The sequence below is a fragment of the Chiloscyllium plagiosum genome, unplaced genomic scaffold (assembly GCF_037043375.1).
Source record: "Chiloscyllium plagiosum isolate Xiang-an unplaced genomic scaffold, Cpla_swu_hap1 HiC_scaffold_4, whole genome shotgun sequence".
In the NCBI taxonomy this organism is placed as follows: Eukaryota; Metazoa; Chordata; class Chondrichthyes; order Orectolobiformes; family Hemiscylliidae; genus Chiloscyllium; species Chiloscyllium plagiosum.
In genome coordinates, this window is record NW_028270142.1 from 14148469 (window position 1) to 14166538 (window position 18070).

Sequence of the window (18070 nt, forward strand, 5' to 3'; positions counted from 1 at the left end):
TGAACCATACAGTTTACAAATGTGGAGTCATATTTGGGTCCAAAGTGATCTGTTGATGGATATTTGTGTCAGGATGATTTCCAGCTCTGTATCATCATTCATATTTATTCCTACCCCAACTCACCTGATATCTTCACACCTGTCCTTGTTACAAATGGACTTTTGTCCTGCTATGAGGGCATTGGTAATCACATTGTAGTTTTTGAAAAGTTAAGGTAATTCTACGTTCTATTATCTGTCCTAACTATCTCAAGTTCTGTTCGCACATCCCTTCTGTGCTTACTGGCTTACTTCCTGGTAAAGCAATGTCTTGATCTTAGTATTTGCATCTTATTTGCCTGGCCTTGCCTTTCCCTTACTTGATGTCCTCAAGCTACACAGGAAGGCTGTTATTTCAAGGAGCAGGAAAATCTTACTGCAATTGTTCAAAGTGCTGTTGAGACCACATCTGCATCACTGAACAGTTTTGTTCCCCTTATTTAAAGAAAAATATTATTTAATTGGAGACAATTCAGATCGAGGGATTGTCTAATGAGCAAAGGCCAAACAGAATGGCATAAATCTTAGAATTAAAGGCCATTAACTTAGCACTCAGATGACAAGGAACTCCTCTGAGGGCTCGGAGACTTTGGAACTCCTTACCACAGAGATCAGTAGCAGATCCAGAGTTACGGGGAAAGGGCTGAAAGTGAATGTGAGGATTGTGGGATAAGTCATGATGCAATGAATAATGGAGAAGGCTAGAGGGGCCACACGTCCTCTTTCTGTTCCTATTTCATATACTATAGATCTGCAACAATAGCATGTGAAATACAGTTCTGAGCTATTGCGCCTTAATTCTGACTTTCAGGGCTGCAATTGTCTTATGTGCCTCTGTGTCAGATTTTGCTTTTTAGTGCTTTTGTGGCGTGCCTTGGAACATTTTGTTATGCGAAAGATGCTATCTCAATACAAGTTGTTGTTTCTCAAATTTCTTCTTATCCAGATGTAAATGTTTTCATAACCAAGGCATTTTGCCACTAGATGTCAGTGTTTTACCAGTACTGTCTGAAATATTTCAATATGCACAAAGTAGGAAATTTGTAATAAATGAGTCGTTGTTATTTAAAATTGATTAAGGTAGATGAAATTTTAAATGGCATATTTATAATCAGAAGTCTTCACAGTATTGAACATTTTATCTTGTTTCAAATTCTACTAACATAAAGAAGTGAACCTTAGAATAGTGGGTTGTAAATTCAGTTTCAGCATTCCTTGACAATGGTTCGACTGTCTTTACCCCTGGTGAGGGCAAAACTATCCAGTTGAACTTTTTGTTAGACTAAAACTTTAACTAAAACATATTTTAGATCTTTATTAGCTAAAGACTAGGACTATTTAGTAATGAAATAGCTCCCACTTAGGAGTTAGCAACATTATCTCAAGATATAATATATTTGCAAGCATGTTGCATTAAAGATAACTTTTCTGAGTTAACCAATATCAATGTGTATAATTCCTGACTGAGGAATTCTGGGGATATTACATTGTAGTAATGAGTATCATAGAGTATATGGTAAATGAAACGTAGTTTATAACAATTCTACTTTAAATTTAAACAAATTGAAAACCACAAAGAAAACAAAATAGGTATTCAAACAAATATGTCATGAAACTAATGCTCCAGTCCAGTGTGATCTCTTATTAGGTTGAAATGTCTTTGGCTTGACCTTTTATTAGATAAGCGGATGTAGGGCATTCATATCCCCTTAGCTGTCTGCAATGCTATCTAAGAATTTGCTCCCGGCAAAATGTCAGGTTCGCATATTGCTTAGTCCCATTTTTAAATTTAACACTATAATTACTGGATTACTTTTGTTTTTCCTTACACCTTCATTCACCCTCATTGACCTCTTGAATTTTCTAGGTTCTTCTGCTTTCTGACCCGCTTGCACAATAGAATATCCTTTACCTGACCAGTTCAACCAGTTCATCATCTTGACCACATCTGTTAAAGCTACTTCTTAATCTCATCTATTCCAAGAAGGACAGTCCTATATTTTCTCCTCATGATTTGAGGTCCTCTTCCCTGCTAATGTGTTCATAAGTCTCCTTTGTTTCTTGTCTCAGGCTTTACACGTTTGCTGAAAATGTCCATTGTCGATTTCTGTTAGAAGTATACACTGCACTAGTCAGGCCTCAACTAGAATACTGTGAATCGTTTAGATCCTTTAGATAAGGAAAGTATATTGGAAATGGAGTCAGTCCAAGGAAGGTTCACTAGGTGTGGAGAAACTACCTTATGAAGAGAGTTTGAATAGATTGAACCTGTGGTTATTGGAGTTTAGAAGAATGAGAGGAGACCTTGTTGAAACGTACAAGATTCTTTGGGGACTTGACAGCATAGATGTAGAAAGGTGGTTTCTCCTTGTGGGAGAGCCTAGGACCAGAAGGCACAGTTTTGGAATAAAAGAATAATTTCTTCACTCAGTTGTGAACCTGTGGAATTCTCTCTCACAGAAAGCTGCTGGGGCCAGGTCGTTAGCTGTATTCAAGAGGGAGCTAGACATGGCCCTTGCAGCTAAAGAGATCAAAAAGGGGTATAGAGAGAGAAAGCAGGAATGGGATACTGAGATTGCATGACCAGCCATGATCGTATTGAATGGTGGTGCAGGGTCGAAGGGCTGAATGGCCTACTCCTGCACCTAGTTTCCCCATCTCTGTTTCTGAAAGTCACACATTTAAGTCAGATGAGGAGGACTTTCTTCTCTCTTAGGGTAGTCAATCTTGTGTAATTCTTAACTGTAGGGGACTGTTGAGGCTGGGTCATTGAATGTATTCAAGATGGAAATAGTGAGATTTTTAATAGTAAGCGAATCAAGAGTTTGGGGGAAAGACAGTCTTCAGCTCCACTTTCCTATCAGATCAGCCATAATCACATCCAATGGTGGAACAGAGTCAATGTGCTGAATGACTCACCTCTCTCTGCTCTCTTATGGTTTTATGGTCTAACTAATGATTATAAAGTTCCAGACTGAACTCTTTAGGTTTAATTCCATCCAAATAATCACCACACGAAAGAACAAAAGTAAACTTACTTTCGGCCAAAGGATCATCGCATGTATCGGAACAAGATCTTTTTAGATTTGATTAGATTCCCTACAGTGTGGAAACAGGCCCTTTGGCCCAACAAGTCCACACCAACCCTCCGAAGAGTAACCCACCCAGACCCATTATTTACCCCTGACTAATGCACCTAGCACTATGGGCAATTTAGCATAGCCAGTTCACCGAACCTGCACATCTTTGGATTGTGAAAGGAAACGAGAGCACCTGGAAGAAACTCATGCAGACACTACGAGAATGTGCAAAATCCACACAGTCGCCTGAGGCCAGAATTGAACTTGGGTCCATGGCACCGTGAGGTGGCAGTGCTAGCCACTGTGCCACCCCAAATCTTGATGATTGTTATCATTGTTACCCTTCAATGGAGTGAGAAAAGAGGAGACAATGAAATAAATGGAATTGTGGTTTTGTAAAGCTAATTGAAATCTGGCAGGATAGTTTCTAAAATCTGTCTTGATTAGTTGAGTAATATTCTGAAAGTGATCTACACTGCTGAATAGGGTTTATAGTTGATCAGGATATTTGAATTGAGAAGTTTTGTGTAAACTGAGGGTAAAAGAGTATTTGCTAACATTTTGAAGTTTTTGTAAGTAATCTGAAAACTACAAAAAGCTCTGTTTAGATGAGAAAATACAGGCAAATATAACAATAGTATAAGCAAATGACGACCCTTGTTAGAAAATGTGTAGGCTAGGTGCATTAACCAGGGATTAATGTAGCATAATAGGGGAGGAGAATGGGTCTGGGTGGGATACTCTTTGGAGGGTCATTGTGGACTTGTAGGGCTGAAGGGCCTGTTTCCACACTAGGAATTCTATTTAAAAAAATTTTCAAATGTATGATCAACAAAATATGATATGAATAAATAGATGGTTGAAAGAAATCTGCAGAACTCTGATGTTTCCTGTCATGGTGCAATCTAGAACGTGAGGTGATAGTTTTAGAATAAGAGGTGACAGATTCAAAGCTGAGGTGAAGAACCATTATTTCTCTCAAATGATCATGAATCTGTGGAATTCACTGCCCCAGACTCTGTTGGATGCTGGGATATTGAGTAAATTTAAGGAGGAGATAGACAGATGTTTAATTAGTAATGAGTAGAAGGATTATGGAAAGCGGGCAGGAAGGTGGAGTTGAGGCCGATATGAGATCAGCTACGATCATATCAAACGCCAGTGCAGATTCGAGAGGCTGAATTGATTACTCCTACTCCTGGAGGTTTACAAAATTATGAGCGGCATGGATCGGGTAAATAGACAAAGTCTTTTTCCCTGGGGTGGGGAAGTCCAGACATAGAGGGCATAGTTTAGGGTGAGAGGGGAAAGATAGAAAAGAGACATTATTCATTTGATTGGAAGAAGGTTGGGAGTGTAACCCAGTATAAACACGGGGCCCGACTGAGTATACAGACTGTGACGTTCAGTCCATAGTGATCCTGGTGCAACAGAAGACCTGTGTGCTCTTCACCACTTCTAAGTCAGCTGGCACGAGCGCGCTTTGTATCTGCTGGTAAAGTTAGAGTAGGTTCTGCCATGATGTAGTCCAGCTATTCCAGCTGACTATGCACTTACTTCCCCAAACCTGGTCTGCACCACACATCAAAAGAAATGCTAATCAAGCTTTCAGCAGCAGAAGGGATCCCCATTACCTTTAATTAAAGAGCCAATCATCGGTTACAGTTGAGGTGTGTTTGGCTTCTTTTTGAGAAGTGTTAGTGGGGATTGTGCGGATTGGGCTTGAAGATATTGTTTTGAGCAGTGTTGGTGGAAACTCTATGGATTGGGTTTCGAGATATTCTTCTTGAGCAGTGTTGGTGGAAATGCTGTGGATTGGGTTTAGAGATATTTTGTAGAGCTGATGTGAACATTCAGGGAAGACACGGTGTTTTATGATCCAACTCTGTAGAAGATATAGAAGCTGTGTTTTTATTGCCTCAGACAGAGAAGCCCAACAATGACAGATGAGGAAGTGGGCTCTCCCTGAAAGACCCTCCTGGCCACAGGTTTTTGAGAGAAATTTCACCTGCCTCCACTTCACACAGTAGTACCACAGGTCACTCACAATGAACAAAGAAGTGGTCACTGAACCATGAGTGATGGCAGTCCTGCTGGTGACTATAAAGATCACTATGATATTGAACTTTAACCTCCAAGAAACCTTGCCAGCAAAAGAGAGTGCTGTCTATCAGTGCAGCTTGGAGATGAAGGGCTAGTTGGAGATATAATTTTCTTCCTCAGTGGAGAGACGCAGGATGAGAAGGGATGTGGTTTTGCCAGTATAGTGGGATTTCTAACACAGTATTCCCCTCATATGGTGATAAAGGACCAACAAGGGGCTACTATTCTGTTTTGTGGTGTTGTGTCTCTCTGCACAATGCATCATGTTGGTGAATGTCCAGTCCCCTAGTAATGTGTTAATCCTGAGGTTTTCTGTCACTCCAGCTGGCTTTGTTTCTTTACAGAAATCCAGAAGCTGCTCAGGAAGAAAGGCTGTCTTGTGTACACCCAGCTAATGATTGCTGCTGCTCTTACCAAAGTGATGGACTCTAAAGCCAGACCCCAAAAGTCATAGATGCCACCAGTTATCCTACAGATCTGAAGGAGAGTCTCAAAATGTTAAGATTTTGCATGAGGATCATAAAAAGGATACGGCCAATACATTTGAATGGAATCTGGTGTGAGGATGAAGAAAGACCTGATAGTTTAAGAGTTTTTTTGTCAGATAGAGCAGATTGGTCATGATATGTTTGAGGTGTTTAAAATTATGAAGGGGTAAAACCAAATAGTTTGTAGAAACAGACAGCTTCCCATGGTTGGAGGATCATAAACTGTAGAACTATTACTGCCTTTTTGAATTCTGTGTATAATATAGAGTGTGGATCTGTCTGAACTGTTTCACTTTGTTTTCAAGTAAACACACATTTATATACAGATGTAAGCTTGTAAAACCGATTCTGGCATAACTAGCACATTTATAACAACTTGAATGAAACAGTTGAATAGGCTTCTGTATTTGTCTCTCTCTGCAGGTACAAATAAACTATTACACACCAACCACGGGATTTTCTGTATATTTTTGGCAAAATATCAAAAGCTATGTGAACCATTGGCCATTGTCTATACGAAGCAATGCATTACTGTTCATTACTATATTTTCCACTGCTCTGCGCTGTAGGACATAATTGTTTATGATTGTACAGTCAAATAACGATAAATCTGTAACTACTTAGCCAAGAAATCTTATGCTTAAAATGTGATTATATGATTATGATTGGATCAAGCTTTCTATGAAATATAGTTATAAATATTCTTATTATGAAACTATGTCCCAAATCCATGTAACATGTTTGCAACCATATGTAACAGAAAACACTCGGAAAAATATACTTCGTAAATTTTCTAAAATTTGTAGCTAGATGACATCTGTCATTATTTTAATTATTTTAATATAATGAGAATGGGAAACTGGTAATATTTTACAGCCTAGAAATTTGATGGTGAACATCTTTTGTTTGGCAACTAAGTAGTCACCTAAGCCACCAAATGACTGTCCAGGAATCTTGCAAATACTTCCAGCCAGAAGTTTGATTTGGTTTGATTTGATTTGATTTATTATTGTCACATGTAACTAAGTACAGTGAAAAGTTTTGTTTTGCGTGCAGTACAGGCAAATCATACCATGCAAAGATCATATGAAGGGTGGTAAAGCAGTGCAAGGAATGTAAAGTTAGACCTGCAAAGAATGTGCACAAAAAGCAAGATCAATGTTAGTTGATAGGTCCATTCAGAAACTGTTCTTGAATCTATTGGTTCACCTGGAGGCCCACTGAAGATGTTACATAGTATGGTGACAAAACATCTGGAAATGAACCTTCCAGCTCAGCGAGCAAACCTACATCCAGAACCTCAACCTGAGCTACAAATCTCAAAACTCGCTAAAACCTATTGGTGTGTGTGTTTACGCTTTTGTATCTTCTGCCTGACTGAAGAGGTCGGAAGAGATTATAACCGGAGTGCGAGTGGTCTTTGATGATGTTGACTGCCTTTCCGTGACAAAAACAAACGTAGATGGAGTAAATAGATGGGAGGTTAGCTAATGGAATGTTCTAGTCTATAGTTTCTGATGGTCCTGGGCAGAGCAGTTGCAGTGCCAAGCTGTGATGCATACAGATAGAAAGCTAGGGATCATTCTGGACATGCCGAATTTCTTAGCCTCCTGAACAAGAAGAAGTGTTGTTCCTTCTTGTTCGTTGCATCAATGTGTGTGGTTCAGGACAGATTGTTGGTGTTGGTCGACTGATATATGGTATCAGACTTTTAATTAACTTAAGAGATCACACATCTGAATAGTAAATATGTTAATCAATTGTTCTGATTTTAGTATATCTCGAACATAATTACTGCTTGTTGAACTCATTAGTCCATTTTAAAGAGCTTGTGTAGAACTTTGTCCTTTCAGGTTATTGGTTAACTTCTTGGTACATTTATTAGCTCCAGAATGGTCTGTTTGCTTGCTGAGAAAAAGATTTTACGGACAATGCACTTTTGCTGGCTATCTCATAGTTTGCAATCATGGATGAAAACTCTGGTTGTCTATGGGCTGGGGGTTGTGGGGATTTAGGAAAAAGGAGGATCAGGTGTCACATGGAGGAGGGGAAGATTATAGAACTTCTACGGTGTGGAAGCAGACCATTCAGCCCACACTGACCCTCCTAACACCATCCCACACAGACCTATTTTATCCCTTCAGTTCCCATGGCTAAGCCACCTAACCCATACATCCCTGGATACCATGGGAAATTTAGCATGCCCAATCCACCTAACCTGCATGTCTTTGGACTGTGTGAAGAAATCGAAGGAGACCTGCAGAGACACAGGGAGAAAGGGTGCCAACTCCACACAGGCAGTTACCTGAGGATGGGATTGAACCCAGGTCCCTGGCACTGTGAGGCAGCAGTGCTAGTCACTGAGCCATATGCCACTCATTCGACAGGAAGCTGAACCCACTGCAGAACAATATATGAAATGCCTTTGCTTTAAATAGGTGGCACTAACCGAGCTGCGATACATGTTATATCCAGAACTGTAGCCTTGCAAGAGCACTTAGAGATGAGAGCTTGCCAAAACAGGTGACATCATATTTTGTGGTCAACAGATTAGTGACAATAAAGGTCTCCCTGAGTAGAGGAAAACTTACTCTTCATTCCTATTGGATGGAGCAAAGCAGGAAGCAGAAACAGTCAGTCTCACCCACATGGACTGTTCTTCTCTCATTTGGAGACCTGAAAAATGTCCTGAGCCCAAACTCATCTGGAACGGCTGCTAAAAAGCACATGCTAGGTTCCTAGCACCTGTTAATAAGCAACTTAATGATCCCCTACAAATTGAACTGCTTTGAGTGGAGCATGCTAGACATGGATGTAGTGTAATAAGCTGCAGAGTTAAATTGAATTAGTTTCAAATAGTAATGTAGAGATACCTCTCTGCTCCTTTATATGTTTTCTGACTGCAGTTTGTTCATCTCCATCCTACTGTCCTCCAATCCCTGGAACATTAACAATAATGTAAGTTAATAACATAATGAAAAATCCTAAGGTACTTCTCACGTGATTTATAAAACAGAATATGACACTGAGCCATGTAGTGATGTATTAGGTCAGATGGTCAAGAACTCAGCTGAAGAAGTGTGTTTTAAGAAATGTCTTAACACAGCTTAAAATTACAAAGAATTGGGCCAGGCTAGGTAGAAATAGACTGTTTCCAGTGGTTGCGCGATCTGGATTGGTAGGTTTATCTGCATGATCTCAATATAAAAGGCTGGGCAGACTTTATTGAGTGTTGTGAGTCTGAACTGAACTATTGAAGCAGTGATAGTCTCAACCTTCAGACAAATTGTTCCAAGGAACCAATGGATAAAGTAATACACGACTAGGGAAGGTAATGGGATTAAGCTTATTGCTCATTTGGAAGACCAACATGCAATAGTTGGGCTGATTTAACCCTCTTCTGTGTCATCATTTTTCACTAAAACTTCAAATTATGACTGATATTTTGATTTGCAGAGAGTGAAAAAAGATCAGAAGCATTCATATGATCATGTGAAGCTGATATGAATGTGCAAGTTATGATAAAGGTTTGTAGAATATTTTTATTATTTAGGAGTTTGGAATTGAATAGAGGAAAAATAGATTTTATTTTTCATTTCTGTGAAGGTGACTTTTTTTAAACAAAGGTCAGAAAGTCATTTTCAGCAGTGAACCATGGACAGTTTTTCCAAGGAAGCATGTGAATTAAGTTAAATGACTCGATCAGCTACCTCAAAAGGTTAACTGCTGAATGTCTTCAAAGTTGAGACTGTGTGATACAGAAACAAGTGGTCAGGGTCATGAATAAGGTGAGTTCAGACGATGAGAAGTCATGCTTGCAGAAGAACCATGTTTTTTTTAGTTTGTTGAAATCTCCAGGATGTGAGAATTGGTTAGTGATCTTGAGGCTATCAATATTGGAAAGAGGTTTCTAGGCCTTCAGAGTTGGAAAAGGTTTTAAGCTTCTTCAGCAATGCAGAGAAATGGACCGAAAGCAGTAACTCCAGTAAGAAATGAAAGAGTTAATTTAGGAGTGATACTTTATTGGGATTGAATGACTGTAAAGCATATTGCTTGGAGAAATGTCAAACCTTTCATTTTGCTCACTATATCAAATTGTTGAAATTGTTTATATATACATGCATAGCTTTGTTTCTTTTGTATTTTGTATAACCTTATGTCCTTTTAAGAACATTGCCAACCGATGAGAATATGTTCAATATCTAACCATATAACCTTATGTCCTTTTAAGAACATTGCCAACCGATGAGAATATGTTCAATATCTAACCATAATCGTAACCAACTGCAAAAGTAAAACTCATGATCCGATCCAGCCAGGTCTCACTCTGAGATCTAACCTGTCCAGTATTACCATCAGCCACTATCATGACAAACTTGGATGTGCATCCATATACATTTCAAATTGAAGGGTTTAAAACTAGTTGGGAGACGAAGCAAAGAAAGGACCCCATCATGTCCTGATATGGTAAGCTACTTAGACTAATTGATAACCAATTCAGGAGATGAAAGGAAACTTTAAGAAAGCAACTATAAAAAGTCGGAGCATGGCTTTTAACTGCAGATTTGAATTTCCAAGAGCTGCAGTGTGTAGTAATGAGAAGCCCAATGTTAATAAACTGTGAGCATGTTGCTGAATTCACTCATGGGCACAGGATTGCTTTGGTACATGTTTACTCCTTTCATTCTAAAGCAGAAGCATTGTTGGGTTCCATTCACCTTGTTGAGCTACTTACTGGAGGAGAAAGTGAGGTCTGCAGACGCTGGAGATCAAAGCTGAAACTTTATTGCTGGAACAGCACAGCAGGTCAGGCAGCATCTAGGGAACAGAAGATTCGACGTTTCGGGCACATGCCCTTCTTCAGGAATGAGCCTCATTCCTGAAGAAGGGCATGTGCCCGAAACGTCGAATCTTCTGTTCCCTGGATGCTGCCTGACCTGCTGTGCTGTTCCAGCAATAAAGTTTGAGCTACTTACTTCCTCATTCTGTCTTCGAGTGGCAGATTAGAATATCAGTTTGAAGAAAATCTGAACATATGTGAGCCAACTATCTAATCATGAATTACTAGAAATTCACATGATTTCAGTGTCTCTTAATTCACTGTCATGAATATTAACTGTAGGCTCACCAAATCTGCAATTGTGCCAACATACTGAACAGAATGGTGATTCCCCAGATTAAGAACATTGTACTTATCTTTATTGCACAGTTGAAGCTCATTTGAGAGTCACAGCATTGGACCAAAACATTTTAAATGCAAACTCAGAGAGTGAATGGCAAGCAGAGTCCTGCACTATGATTATTTAAAAAGCCAGCCACTCTACCTGCAGGTAAAATCATTATTAGGAACTTCTGCTACTGCAGATTATATGGGAGTGCATTGGAATATTTTTAAAAGGTGTTGTGAATTCCTGGACCTGTTAGATAGCATTGATTGAATCCTCATGAGGAGGCAGGGGATTAGGTTGACTATTCACACAAAAACTTCAACCGGAACGGGGATGTTTATTGCATTACCTCTCGGTCTGCAACATGTCCACTTGATGGTGCGTAGAGAGAGCAAGCTCCATGTGATGCCTTTGTTATCTTGGAGTTGCTCTCCTTGATGCCTCTTGACAGTGAGAGGAGACTCTCATCATCTCAATGCCTACTTCAGGACTCAATATTGAGTTCAGTCATTTTAGAGTCTGAACAGTTTCCTCTATGTCCTTTACCCACTCCTACAACTCAGACTCTATCATCACATGGGCTGCTTTCAGCACAACTGACCAATTCTCACCTACTTATGGTCCTCATTATCAGATTTTCTTTCTCCCTGGTTTAACAGGCTAGCTTTTTGTCTGCTTAACTGTCTTTTGTTCTTTCTGGGCTCTGTCTCCATGTAAGTGCTTACTCCTTTCCCTAGACCCCCTGCCTTCAGCGTACGCACCACCATTTCCCAGCTACTAGTAATTCTGAAGATGGGTTACTGGACCCAAAATACTAACTCTGTTTTCTCCCCTTAGATGCTGCCAGACCTTCTGAGTTTCTCCAGCAATTTCTGTTCTTGTGTCAGTGACAGGAGACAAGCAGACCAGCTGATGCAGCCAACCACTCAGTACTCTTTCGTATGTCACCGCGTCAAATTCCTCATCTGAACCCTGCCTCGACTGGGCTCTTCATTAAAGAATTTCAAATTCATTCTTCTAAACTCCAGTGAGAACTGCTCCAATCCACTCAGCCTCTCCTCATAAGAAAATGCCTCCATACCTGGATTCAACTTAGTGAGCTTTCAGTGGACTGCCTTCAATGCCAATATATCTATCCCCAGGTAAGAGGACGAACAACACTGTTTACAGTATTCTAGGTGTAGTCTAACTAGTGCCTTGTATGGTTTTAGCAAGTAGTTTTCTTAATTTTGTACTCTTATTCCCTTTGTCATAAAGGCCAACACTCTATTTCCCTATTAACGGTTACCAATCAATGAACTTACGGCTTTCCTGGGACATCACTCTTTCTTTTGTTCTAGCTTTTGTTCAGTCCCGAGCTTCAATTTATCCTGTAAAAGAGACGTTGCAAACTATGAATAAAAATGAAGCAAAAAGCACCTCTTTTCCCCTCTTCACCGAGTTCCCACACTGCCTCCAAATTCCCTGAACTATATACTCATTTCAGGCCGTGTCCCGCTGTAACCTTTTAACTTGACTTCTGAATTTTAAACTTTTAAAATGGAGAAGGAAGAGAAAGATTTACCAGTTGTATTCCCACACTGCCTCCAAATTCCCCAAACTATATACTCACACAGACTGTGCCTTAGTCCAGATTTGATCTGGTCTTCCTGACTGGCAGATTAGATGATGCATCCAGCTCTCAATATGTCTGCCCATCAGTGCTGCTTGGTATAACACTCCATCAAATCCCTCAACAAACACTCAGCTTACTGTCTCAGATGCATCTCACAATACATTGGTTATAGATATTTCCTAGTTACTTTCTTGCATGCAGTTTCTGCCATGGTCACAATTGAATATTGCAGATATTGCACCCTGTCCGAGCAACATTGTTTCATTGGCATTGCTTTTCCATCCATTGAAGAAGTTAGTGGTCTCAAATTGGAGTTTATTCTGTGAAGCTTTTGGAAGGATTTTATTGAGAAATACGATACAAATGACAAGTATTTTCATTATAATGACTTTGTCTTATGTACTGGCTGCAATTGTTTTTTTCACAATTTGAAGCAGTTGCAGTGCATTTCCATATATATATATCAAACAAAAAAATTCAAAATCCTCCAGAAATAGCTGTGTAAAGATTTATGTTGTAAAGGACCTGACAACTCAACCACAAGTTGCCAGGTCAACACATGATTCATTCCAACAGTGTGAAGCATTTTCCTGCAGTAATGACTTGTATTTGTAAGACAAAAACCATTGCTGGTACCTCACAAATTCTAATGTAGTCAAGGTTTCTGTTTTGTCTTTGGCTTCATCAACAATCCTGCTCCCATCCGAAAGATCCATATCCCCAAAGTAGTTGAACCAGTGCCCGAAGTAAAAAAAAAGGCCAAGCCATGCCTAAAAACTTTATCACCCGTTGCCAACAGAGTTACATCGAATGTAATAGATTTAACTATTTTGTAGTACAATTATTCTTGGTGAAACTTTATTCTCAGAATAATATACAAGTGTGGAAGTCTGACCAGCTCACCATATTCATAATGTGAGACCAGTTATAAACTTCAAACAACCAATTCAGTGGAATGTTTGCCAATATGTTTGAAAAACCAGAATACTGGAATGGAAGTACCTTTTGAAATGAACTCCTCCCAGAAAATTCCAGACCAATGGCACAACTTGCTACATTGGGGTTGGGTGAGGTATGGTAAGAGAACACCATATCAAATCCCTACAGTGTGGAAGCAGGCCATTCAGCCCTTTGAGTCCACATTGATGTCCTATCTCTGAATTTCTTCATGATTTAATCCACTTAACCCAGACATCAGGCAATTTAGTATGGCCAATCCATCTAATCCGCACATCTTTGGACTGAAACTGGAGCACCTAGAAGAAACCCACACAGACACAGGAAGACTATGCAAATTCTACACAGACAGTTGCATGAGGGTGGAATTGAACCCAGGTACCTGGTGCTATAAGGCAGAAATGCTAACCACTGAGGAACCCACTGCTGATTAAGGAAAAAGAGGAGCATTGATTTATTCTAAGATTGATGTTTAAAATTAGAGGAAGGTAGACTTCTGATTTAAGATTAGCTGAGAAGATACCATTAGATATAGTGGAATGGACAATATGGAAGGAGGTGGCTATGGCTGTGAACGCTATCGTTATAAACCCAAAGGACCCCCACCATTTTCAATGTTGAATAAAGTTTATTGACCTCACAGCAACAACCTTCATTGATATATCAGTTTTAAACCAGTAAATGTCCCAATACACTTTGTAAAAGTATAATCAGACATAAGTTAACATTGAGCCAAAGTAAGATACTTTAGAACTGGCGGCCAAAAAAATGGGTCAAATAAATGTGCATTAAAGAATGTCTTAAAGGTTGACATAGAGGCAGACAGTTTGAGAGAAAGAACAGCAGAAGTAAGGGTTCACCCTCCAATGCAGGGGCAACAGAAGTAGGGATTGCAGAAGAAACCAGGTAAATAGTGCGGTGAAGAAGGCATATGGCGTACTGGCTTTTATTGGTAGAGGAATTGAGTTCCGGAGTACTGAGGTAATGTTGCAGTTGTATAAGACTCTGGTGCGGCCGCATCTGGAGTATTGTGTGCAGTTTTGGTCCCCATACGATAGGAAGGATGTGGAGGCACTGGAACGGGTGCAGAGGAGGTTTACCAGGATGTTGCCTGGTATGGTAGGAAGATCGTATGAGGAAAGGCTGAGGCACTTGGGGCTGTTTTCATTGGAGAAAAGAAGGTTTAGGGGTGACTTGATAGAGGTGTACAAGATGATTAGGGGTTTAGATAGGGTCGACAGTGAGAATCTTTTTCCACGTATGGAGTCAGCTATTACAAGGGGGCATAGCTTTAAATTAAAGGGGGGTAGGTATAGGACAGATGTTAGGGGTAGATTCTTTACTCAGCGAGTCGTGAGTTCATGGAATGCCCTGCCAGTAGCAGTGGTGGACTCTCCTTCATTATGGGCATTTAAACGTGCATTGGATAGGCATATGGAGGATAGTGGGCTAGTGTAGGTTAGGTGGGCTTGGATCGGCGCAACATCGAGGGCCAAAGGGCCTGTACTGCGCTGTATTCTTCTATCTATCTATCTATCTAAACCAGAGTTGAAGAAACAAAACAACAGAAGACAGGAGGAGGTAGTAGAGATACAATAACATTCAAGTCTCAAAGAAGGGCTTATGCCCAAAACGGCGATTCTCCTGTTCCCTGGATGCTGCCTGACCTGTTGCGCTTTTCCAGCAACACATTTTCAGCTCTGATCTCCAGCATCTGCAGACCTCACTTTCTCCTCAGAGAGTCAGATGTACAGCATGGAAACAGACCCTTCGGTCCAACCCGTCCATGCCGATCAGATATCCCAACCCAATCTAGTCCCACCTGCCAGCACCCCAACCATATCCCTTCAAACCCTTCCTATTCATATATCCATCCAAATGTTGAATTGTACCAGCCTCCACCAGTTCCTCTGGCAGCCCATTCCACACACGCACCATCCTCTGTGAAAACATTGCCCCTTAGGTCACTTTTATATCTTTCCCCTCTCACCCTAAACCGATGCCCTCTAGTTCTGATCTCCCTCACCTAGAGGAAAGACCTTGTCTATTTACCCTATCCATGCCCCTCATGATTTTATAAAACTCTATAACGTCACTCCACAGCCTCCGACACTCCAGGGAAAACAGCCCTAGCCTATTCAACCTCTCCCTGCAACTCAAATCCTCCAACTCTGGCAACATCCTTGTAAATCTTTTCTGAACCCTTTCAAGTTTCACAACATCTTTCTGATAGGAAGGAGACCAGAATTGCACGCAATATTCCGAAAGTGACCTAACCAATATCCTGTACAGTCGCAACATGACCTTCCAACTCCTATACTCCATATTCTGACAAATAAAGGAAAGTATATCAAAGTCCTCCTTCACTATCCTATCTACCTGCGACTCTACTTTCAAGGTACTATGAATCTGCACTTCAAGGTCTCTTACCATTAAGTGTATAAGTCCTGCTAAGATTTGCTTTCCCAAAATGCAGCATCTCACATTTATCTAAATTAAACTCCATCTGCCACTTCACATCATTGGCTCATCTGATCAAGATCCCATTGTAATCTGAGGTAACCTTCTTTACTGTCCACTACACCTCCAATTTTGGTGTCATCTGCAAACTTACTAACCAAACCTCTATGCTCATATCCAGATCATTTTTGTAAATAATTGACATATTTAGACTGGCAATTCAACAATATTCTCAAAAAGTGGAAAAAGTGATCCAAGGATATGTGATGCGAAATTAGTCTCATCCTAAATGCTACACTACTGCAGTGCCTGTGCAAATCTATACAATGTCCAATATACGAGTATACTTCTGCTCTCATATCCTAGACTTATATTTCCAATTATGATTATTAACATCCATTATCTGAATTAAGTTCGACTGTGACTGCTGGAGGTGAAGACTGCTGAAACTCATAAACAGTAGCAGTGCTCCAACAAGAAAAGAGCATACAATGTTATCATCACAGTCATTGGAATGAACTCTGGCCAGTCTATGCTTTAGTGGGCCTGTGAGCTCACATGCATTTTCTTAAACATTGGTAACATGGGAACAGGAGCAGACCTTTCAGGCCGTTGAACCTGTCCCAGCACTCAATATAATCATAGCTGATTGAACACTTTTATGTTGTCTTTTACCCACACCAACCCACCCCAAGCCTCTACACTACTGGTATTCTAGAATATATGGAAGTTAATTTGGCAGTTATGTAGTTAACTTTGTGGTGTAATGCATGCATAGGATTATGTTACAGGGCTCAGGTAACAGATAGTGGTAGCTGAAAAATGTGTTGCTGGAAAAGCGCAGGATTCCTGAAGAAGGGCTTATGCCCGAAACATCGATTCTCCTGCTCCTTGGATGCTGCCTGACCTGCTGCGCTTTTCCAGAAACACATTTTTCAGCTCTGATCTCCAGCATCTGCAGTCCTCACTTTCTCCTTTAGATAGTGGTAGCACATTATGATAGGCTAGTTAAATCATGTGATAGATGAGCTAATGCTAAAGACGATGGTGGCTTAGTGCGATAGGTCAAGTGTAAGCAGGAGATTAGTGAGGCAGATGAGGATTAGTTTAGAAAGACAAAGTAAGCTAGTATAATTGATTATGGTAATACTATCAGATAAGCGCGAGAACTAGCAAAGTATAAACAAAAGAGGCTCAAGAGAGGGGTGGGCAGACAGGAAAGACATTTTCTGATTGCCACAGCTTGAATTCGCAAATATAAGTTTAACTTTGTGAAGGATTTTCTGTGTCTCCTGGTAATTTCCTCAGAGTATTGGGTGATCTTTCCACAACAGTAATTAGATGTCTAACATTCTCTACCTTAAATATATTCAAAGACTGAGCTTCCACAGCTCTGTGTGGTAAAGAATTCCAAGGTTCACAACTCTTTGATTCAAACCATTTTCAATATCTCAGACCTGAGAGGCACCCCATCACCTTTTGTTTTTAAAAGGTGCTCCCCCAGTTCTAGAGTCCCTGCCCAGGGGAAACATCTTCCTGCAGCTGCTCGAAAAGTATTTTCTAGGTTTCAGTGTGATCACTTCTCGTTCTTTGAAACTCTGGAGAAAACAGGGCCAGTTGCGCAATTCCTCTTCACTGGACAAGTCCCACCATCCAGGGACCGAGCCTGGTGAACCTTCATTGACTTCCTGTATGGCAATCATATCTTTGTTGAGATAAGGAGACCCGAACTACCCATGTATTCCAGTGGCCCAGTGTAGCATTCTCGCAGTCTCGTTCTGGCTGGGTCTTCACAGTGTTCCATTGTTCCTTAATCTGTTTTCCCTGAACCCTGGAACCATTAACTAAACTATGGTGAGCTTTATTTTAATTTTACTTCTTTTAAATTATGTGTAACTTCTGTCATTAATATAGGTGCTGCAGTGTGGTGACGTTTTACTGTATTATTCATGTAAACGAACATATGACAATGAATTTCTACTCTGATCTTTTCAGAGGCTGACAGTTTGGCAATCTCAGCAGTGTCACAGCTACTGGAGACCATTGATGAAGCTCAACTAACATTTGAAATATGATGACTGATTTAAAGGATAATGTCGTCCTGGACTGTAGGGCTGATGTCTCATTAGAGGGAGATGACTGCCGGTGGTTTAACCTGAG